Below are 9,096 nucleotides of genomic sequence, written 5' to 3'. Positions count from 1 at the left end.
GCAGGCAGGATGAGCATATTAGAATAAAATAACTACAACAGTAGGTAAGATTACATGATCAATATTCAGAACTAAGAGAACCTAGGAATTATTTTATTTGAATAAATCTGTTTTTGTAAGTGAGTAAATACTATTATATGCAAACAAAGGTGAGTAACAAAAGAATTGTACTCACGACCAAGGATGCAAGCCTACTTCTTTTTTCCTGGGTATATAGTGCATGGAGAGGTGTGGCCTAGCTGAATCTGTTTCTTCCAATCTTGACCCACCAAACATGTTGGGACTGTGAGAGTCATTCTCTTGGATATTCTGCTCGCCCTTGTTTCTGCTCTCCTAGGCATTTCCATGGCCGTCACAAAAATATAAGTCATATGGCATCCCTATATGTGCTATCCTGCCTTCTGATTGTATTATGAAGTAGCCATGATTTGCTTGTGGTATAACATTGTACACATTTGCTTGTTTTAGTTCTATACAATAGGACATAATCATGTTTTATAGGTCTTGTGTATGAGGTACTAGAAAGTATGGTGTACTGAAGGACAGTTTTTTAAATGGCTAAACTTAAAAGTCCAATTATGAACTCACAGATGGTTAGGCTGTTTTCTTACCTAAGAGAACTCACAGTATAGGAGGTTATATAAACAAGTCATAAAAGTATTTGTATAGTAATCACTGGCCATCTCTCCTTATTTGTGCTCTTAGCTATTTACCAAGATCTCCCCAATTTCCACTCTCCTATCATAATTGCTAGGGCCACAAAACTATATATCACTTACAGGAGATGGAATGGTGTGTTGCTAGAAGAGTCACATTGTTACTATATTCATTGTAATGAAAACTTTTAAACTCAAGTAGGCCAGTCCCAGACTCCTTTGGCATCCTAGGGCAAACGGCAAATATCTTAAACCTACATTTTACATTTTGTATTTCCATTATTTCCCAAATCCTATATTTAGCCCTCATGTAAATCTCTGGAATTTAACATGTATATTTTATCTCAGTTGGCTGAAGGGGTAAAGAGCAATGAAAAGACAATATGCAAATATTTGGCCACAGAAAGTTACCCTACTTGAAGTGTCCCTGCAAAAATTCAAAGTGGCAGATGAAAAGTGTTCTGTATGATTTTTCCTTTTTTTAAAAAAAAAAAATGTATTGAGTTAATGATAGGTTACAATCTTGTGAAATTTCAGTTGTACAATATTGTTTGTCAGTCATGTTGTAGGTGCAACCCTTCACCCTTTGTGCCCACCCCCCACCCCCACTTTCCCCTGGTAGCCGCTAATCTGTTCTCTTTGTCCACGTGTTTACATTCCTCATATGAGTGGAGTCATACAAAGATTGTCCTTCTCTAACTGGCTTATTTCACTTAACATAATTCCCTCAAGTTCCATCCAAGTTGTTGCAAATGGGACGATTTTTTTTTTTTTTAAGATTTTATTTTTATTTTTTCCTCCTCAAAGCCCCCCAGTACACAGTTGTATATTCTTCATTGTGGGTCCTTGTAGCTGTGGCATGTGGGACGCTGCCTCAGCGTGGTTTGATGAGCAGTGCCATGTCCACGCCCAGGATTCGAACTGACGAAACACTGGGCTGCCTGCAGCGGAGCGCGCGAACTTAACCACTCGGCCACCTGGCCAGCCCCGATTTTGTTCTTTTTTTACGGCTGAGTAGTATTCCATTGTATATATATCCCACATCTTCTTTATCCAATCCTGTGTTGATGGGCACTTAGGTTGCTTCCACGTCTTGGCTATTGTAAATAATGCTGCAATGAACATTGGGGTGCATGGGACTTTTGGAATTGCTGACTTCAAGCTCTTTGGATAGATACCCAGTAGTGGGATAGCTGGATAGTATGGTAATTCTATTTTTAATTTTTTGAGGAATCTCCATACTGTTTTCTATAGTTGCTGCACCAGTCCGCACTCCCACCATCAGTGTATGAGGGTTCCTTTTTCTCCACAACCTCTCCAACATTTGTTACTATTTGTTTCAGTTATTTTTGTCATTCTAATGGGTGTATGGTGATATCTTAGTGTAGTTTGATTTGCATTTCCCTGATGATCAGTGACGATGAACATCTTTTCATGTGCCTCTTGGCCATCCATGTATCTTCTTTGGAGAAATGTCTGTTCATGTCTCCTGCCCATTTTTTTATTGGGTTAATTTTTTGTTGTTGAGTTGTGTGAGTTCTTTATATATTATGGATATTAAGCCTTTGTCGGATGTATTACTTGCAAATATTTTTTCCCAGTTAGTGGATTTTTTTTTTGTTTCAATCCTGTTTTCATTTGCCTTGAAGAAGCTCTTTGGTCTGATGAAATCCCATTTGTTTATTCTTTCTATTGTTTCCCTTGTCTGAGAAGACGTGGTGTCTGAAAAGATCCTTTTAATACAGATGTCAAAGAGTGTACTGCGTACATTTTCTTCTAGAAGCCTTATGGTTTCAGGTCTCAGCTTTAGGTCCTTGATCCATTTTGAGTTTATTTTGGTGAATGGTGAAAAGGAATGGTCAATTTTCATTCTCTTCCATGTGGCTTTCCAGTTTTCCCAGCACCATTTGTTGAAAAGACTTTCTTTTCTCCATTGTATGCCCTCAGCTCTTTTGTCGAAGATTACCTGTCCATAGATGTGTGGTTTTATTTCTGGGCCTTCAATTCTGTTCCATTGATCTGTGTACCAGTTTTTGTACCAGTACCATGCTGTTTTGATTACTGTAGCTTTGTAGTATGTTTCGAAGTCAGGGATTGTGATGCCTACCAGCTGTGTTCTTTTTTCTCAGGATTGCTTTAGCAATTCGGAGTCTTTTGTTGCCCTATATGAATTTTAGGATTCTTTGTCCTATTTCTGTAAAGAATATCCTTGGGATTCTGATTGGGATGGGGTTGAATCTGTACATTGCTTTAGGTAGAATGGACATTTTAACTAGGTTTATTCTTCCAATCCATGTGCATGGAATGTCTTTCCATCTCTTTATGTCGTCATCCATTTCTTTCAGAAAAGCCTTGTAATTTTCATTGTATAGGTCTTTCACTTCCTTAGCTAAATTCACCCCTTGGTATTTTATTCTTTTTGTTGCAATTGTGAATGGTACTGTGTTCTTGAGTTCTTTTTCTGTTAGTTCGTTATTAGAGTATAGAAATGCTATTGATTTATGTAAATTGATTTTATACCCTGCAACTTTGCTGTAGTTGTTGATTACTTCTAAAAGTTTTCCAATGGATTCTTTGGGGTTTTCTATATATAAGATCATGTCGTCTGCAAACAGCAAGAGTTTCACTTCTTCCCTCCCTATTTGGATTCCCTTTATTCCTTTTTCTTGCCTGATTGCTCTGGCCAGGACCTTCAGTACTATGTTAAATAAGAGTGGTGATAGAGGGCATCCTTGTCTCCTTCCTGTTCTCAGGGGGATGACGCTCAGTTTCTGCCCATTGAGTCTGATGTTGGCTGTGGGTTTGTCATATATGGCCTTTATTAGGTTGAGGTAGTTCCCTTCTATCCCCATTTTGTTCAGAGTTTTTATCATAAATGGCTGTTGGATCTTGTCAAATGCTTTCTCTGCATCTATTGAGATGATCATGTTGTTTTTATTCCTCAGTTTGTTGATGTGGTGTATCACGTTGATTGATTTGCAGATGTTGAACCATCCCTGTGTCCCTGGTATGAATCCCACTTGATCATGATGTATGATCCTTTTGATGAATTGCTGTATTCGGGTTGCCAAAATTTTGTTGAGAATTTTTGCATCTATCTTCATCAGCAATATTGGCCTGTAGTTCTTTTTTATGCTGTCCGTGTCAGGCTTTGGTATCAGCGTGATGTTGGCCTCATAGAATGTGTTAGGAAGTGTTCCATCCTCCCTAATTTTTTGGAATAGCTTGAAAAGGATAGGTATCCTCTCTGAAAGTTTGGTAGAATTCCCCAGGAAAGCCATCTGGTCCTGTGGTTTTATTCTTTGGGATGATTTTGATAGCTGTTTCAATCTCTCTCCTTGTGATTGGTCTGTTCAAATTGTCTGCTGCTTCTCGAGTGAGCTTTGGGAGATTGTAGGAGTCCAAGAATTTATCCATTTCCTCCAGGTTATCCATTTTGCTGGCATATAGTTTTTCATAGTATTCTCTTATAATCCGTAGTATTTCTGCAGAGTCTGTTGTTATTACTCTTCTTTCACTTCTGATTTTGTTTATTTGAGCTTTCTCTCTTTTTTTCTTTGTAAGTCTGGCTAGGGGTGTGTCAATTTTATTTATCTTCTCAAAGAACCAGCTCTTTGTTTCATTGATCCTTTCTACTGCCTTTTTCATTTCGATAGCATTTATTTCTGCTCTGATTTTTATTATTTCTCTCCTTCTGCTGACTTTGGGCTTTGTTTGTTCTTCTTTCTCTAATTCGGTTAGGTGTAGTTTAAGATTGCTGATTTGGGATTTTTCTGGTTTGTTAAGATGTGCCTGAATTGTGATGAATTTTCCTCTTAATACTGCTTTTGCTGCATCCCATATGAGTTGATATGGCATGTTATCATTTTCATTTGTCTCCAGGTATTTTTTGATTTCTTCTTTAATTTATTCAATGAGCCATTGCTTGTTCAATAGCATATTGTTTAGTCTCCACATCCTTGTGCCTTTCTCAGCTTTTTTCTTGTAATTAATTTCTAGCTTTACAGCATTATGATCGGAGAAGATGCTTGTTATTATTTCCATTTTTTTTTAATTTGTAGAGGCTTGCCTTGTTTCCCAACATATGGTCTATCCTTGAGAATGTTCCATGTGCACTTGAGAAGAATGTGTATTCTGCTGTTTTTGGATGGAGTGTTCTATACATGTCTATTAAGTCCAACTGTTTTAGCTTTTTGTTTAGCTCCACTGTTTCTTTGTTGATTTTCTGTCTGGATGATCTGTCAATTGATGTGAGTGGTGTGTTGAGGTCCCCTAGTATTATTGTGTTATTTTTGATATCTTATTTTAGGTTTGTTAATAGTTGCTTTGTGAACTTTGGTGCTCCTGTGTTGGGTGCATAAATATTTATAAGCGTTATTTCTTCCTGATGAAGTGTCCCTTTGATCATTATATATTGGTCCTCTATGTCTCTCTTTACCTGTCTTATCTTGAAGTCTGTTTTGTCTGATATAAGTATTGCGACACTTGCTTTCTTTTGTTTGCTATTAGCTTGGAGTATTGTCTTTCACCCATTCACTCTGAGCCTGTGTTTCTCCTTGGAGCTGAGGTGTGTTTCCTGGAGGCAACAAATTGTTGGATCTTGTTCTTTAATCCATTTTGCCACTCTGTGTCTTTTTATTGGAGAGTTCAATCCGTTTACATTGAGGGTGTGTATTGATGCATGAGGGCTTAATGCTGTCATTCTGTTGCTCGTTTTCCTGTGTTTCCTTTGTTTATCATCCCGTGTGTTTTAGCCTACCAATTGACTTCTGCAGTTTCTTATGCTGGGTTTCTTAGGTTTTTCCTTATTTATGTTTTGTGTCTCTGTTCTGTTTTTTAGTTTAGTGGCTACTCTGAAGTTTGTATTCAGAATCTCGTGTATAACATAATCCATTTTCTGGTGGTCTCTTACTTCCTTGGCCTAGACTGTTTCAGTCCCTTTCCTCCTCCCCTCCTAAATTACTATTTTCATCTCTTATTCCAACTTGTCTTGTGAGTTTGTGGTTAGAGTGATAAGATTGTCTTTGCTTTGGTGATTTCCTTCCCTTTATCCTAATGCTATAGTTGAATATTTGCTATCCTATTCAGATTCTATTTGTCTCCCTACTCTGTGTTTTGTGACCCCTTACTCCATTTTTTTCTTTTTTCAGGTATGAGAGCCTTCTTGAGGATTTCTTGTAGTGGAGGTCTTGTGACTACAAAGTCCCTTAGCTTTTGTTTGTCTGGAAAAGATTTAATTTCTCCCTCATATCTGAAGGGTATGTTTGTTGGATAGAGTATTCTTGGCTGAAGATTTTTATCCTTTAAAGTTTTGAATATGTCATTCCAATCTCTCCTAGCTTGTAAGGTTTCTGTAGAGAAATCTGCTGAAAGCCTGATGGGGTTTCCTTTGTAGGTTATTTTCTTCTGCCTTGCTGCCCTGAGTATTCTTTCTTTGTCATTCATTTTTGCCATTTTTACTACTATATGCCTTGCAGTAGGTCTTTTTATATTGACAAATCTAGGAGATTTGAAAGGTGCCTCCACACACATTTCTCTCTCAATCCCTAGATTTGGGAAGTTCTCTTCTATTATTTCATTGAGCACACTTTCTGCTCCATTTTCCTTTTCAACGCCCTCAGGAATTCCAATGATTCTTAAGTTGCATTTTCTCATGGAGTCAGCTATTTCTCTGAGATTTTCTTCAGTTTTTTTAATTCTTAGTTCTCTTTCTTCCTCTGTCTGGAGCCATTCAGCCTGTCTATCTTCTATTATGCTAATTTGCTCCTCTATGGTGTCTACACGGGCATTCAGGCAATCTATATTCTGTTTTATCTGATCCATTGTATTTTTCATTTCTAGTATTTCTAATTGATTCTTCTTTATAATTTCAATCTCTTTCATGAAGTAACTCCAGAACTCGTTGACTTGTTTCTCTATATTTCCCTTTACCTCATTGAATATTTTGATGATAGCTATTTTGAACTCATCTTCACTTAGTTTACCCATTTCCAAGCCCTCAGGACCTACTTCTGTATTTTTATTGTTTTCGTTTTGGACTGGAGCTTTTATAAATTGCTGGATGGTAGAGGAGCGGTTTCTGTGGATGATGCTATTATTTGGTTGCAGTTACAGCCTGTCACCACTAGATGGGGGTTGAGAGCCACACATTCTGAGCCCTCCGCCTTGAGCCCCGATGGGGTCACCCAGCGTGGGTTGAGGGACGAGGGTCACTTTCACTCACCCTGACCTGGATTGGATCAGCTCTTGCTTTCTGGTCTCCCGGGGCCCTGGCTTTATGGAGTCCCCCCACGCAAAACCTTTCCCCCATTAGAGGGTTTCCGCTGCACTCGCGGTGGGAGCCCTGCACAATTCCCAGACATGCGGCCCCTCCCTGACTCCTTCTGGCACCCACAGCAGCGATCCCAATCTCTAGGGGTGGGAGGAAGTTCTTTCCTACTCTGTTCCAGCTCCTCGGAGGGTGGTTCCAGCCTCTCCACCTTCCGTCATTTGGCTGCTGTGGGTCTCTGATGATTTCTGTTATTAGGATTTTTTTTTTAGTTGGAAAGCAGTTGCTCTTTTTGGTTGTAATTTGGAGGGGAGAGTTCCAGGTGAGCTCACACTGCCATGCTGCTGATGTCACCTCTCGGAAGAAAGTTTTTAATACAAATGGATATTAAACTTTGTCACAGTCTTTTTTAAATGATCATAATCGGTTTTCTCATTCATTCTGTAATATGATGGGTTACATTGGTTGCTTTTCAAATATTAAACCGGTATTTCATTCCTGGATAAACCCTGCTTGGCATTGATATATTATCCTTTTTATATATTGGTGGATTCCATTTGCTAATATTTGGCTAAAGATTTTTGCATCTTCATTCATGGGGGATATCAGTCTACAATTTGGGGAGGAGGGACTAAGCACTGCTTTAGCTGCATCCCATGCATTTTGGTATGAGGTACTTTCATTTTCATTCAGTTTAAAATATTTTCTAATTTCCTATGTGACTTCTTTGACTCATGGGTTATTTGAAAGTATATATTTTATTTCTGGGTATTTAGAGTTTTCCTAGATATATTATACTTATTTATTTCTAATTTAACTCTCCTGTGGTCAGAAAACATATTCTGTATTTCAGTCATTTTAACTTGATTGATACTTCTCTTATGGCCCAGCGTATGTACTATTTTGGTGAATGTTTCACAGACACTTGAAAATGTGTATCCTGCAATTGTAGGGTACAGTGTGCTGTAAGCATCAGTAGGTCAAAGTGGCTGACAGTTTAGTTCAGGTCAGATTGTATATGTCTCTTCTGATTTTTTTGTTGTTGTTGTTTAGTTGTTCTATCAGTTGTTGAGAGGGGGTGTTAAAATCTCCAACTCTAAATGTGAAATTGTTTTTCTCCTTTTAATTCTGTCTGTTTTTGTTTCATGTATTTTGAAGCTCTGTTAAGCATATAAATATTTATGATTGTTATGTCTTCCTGATGAATTGACCCTTTTATCACTATGACATGTCCCTCCTTATTTCTCATAATACTCTTTGTCTTGAAGTCTATTTTGTCTAATATTAATATAGCCACTTTGACCTACCTCATAGTTAGTTACATGGTATATATTTTGTAGTCTATATACTTTCAACCTGTGTCTTTATATTTGAGGTAAACCTTTTATAGACAGCATAGAGTAGGATCTTGATTTTTTATTCTTTCTGACAATTTCTACCTTTTATTGAGAGTACTTACTAACATAAAGTAATTATTGATATGGTTGGATTTATATCTACCATTTGTTATTTGTTTTCTGTTTGTTACATCTGACTTTTCTACCTCTGAACCCCTCCCATCTTTTACAATAATTGAATGTTTTAGAATTCCATTGTAATTTATCTAATTGCTATATAATGCTATAGTTGCCAGATGTATTATATCTACATACGTTATAAGACACAAGACAGTGTTAGAACTTTTCTTTAAGTGGTCTGATATATTTTAAATAAAGAGACAAAATGTATATTCACCCACATATTTACTAATTCCAGTGTTTTTCATTCCTATGTAACTATTGAGTTTCCATCTTCTACAGTTTCCCTGCAGCATGAAGGACTTTTATAACTTTACTTGTAGAACAGGTTGGCTGGTGTGAATTCTCTTCATTTTTTTTTAAATCTGGAAAAAGTTGATTTTATCTTCATTTTTGAAAAATATTTTCACTGGACATAAAATTCTTGTTAACTTATTTTTTCTTTCAGCACTTTAAAGATATTGGGCCACTATATTCTGACCTCCATAGTTCCTGCTGAGAAGTCAGTGGGCATTTGAAATGTTGTTCGGTATATCATTTTTCTCTGGCTGCTTTTAAGTGTTTCTCTAGATATTCGATTTTCAGCAGTTTGACTGTGATATGTGTAGGCATGGTTTCTTCCTGTTTATCCTGTGTGGGATTTGCTGTGCTTCCT

Source organism: Equus caballus, chromosome 10 (genome assembly GCF_041296265.1).
Source record: "Equus caballus isolate H_3958 breed thoroughbred chromosome 10, TB-T2T, whole genome shotgun sequence".
Classification (NCBI taxonomy): domain Eukaryota; kingdom Metazoa; phylum Chordata; class Mammalia; order Perissodactyla; family Equidae; genus Equus; species Equus caballus.
This window is presented reverse-complemented; position numbering follows the sequence as displayed.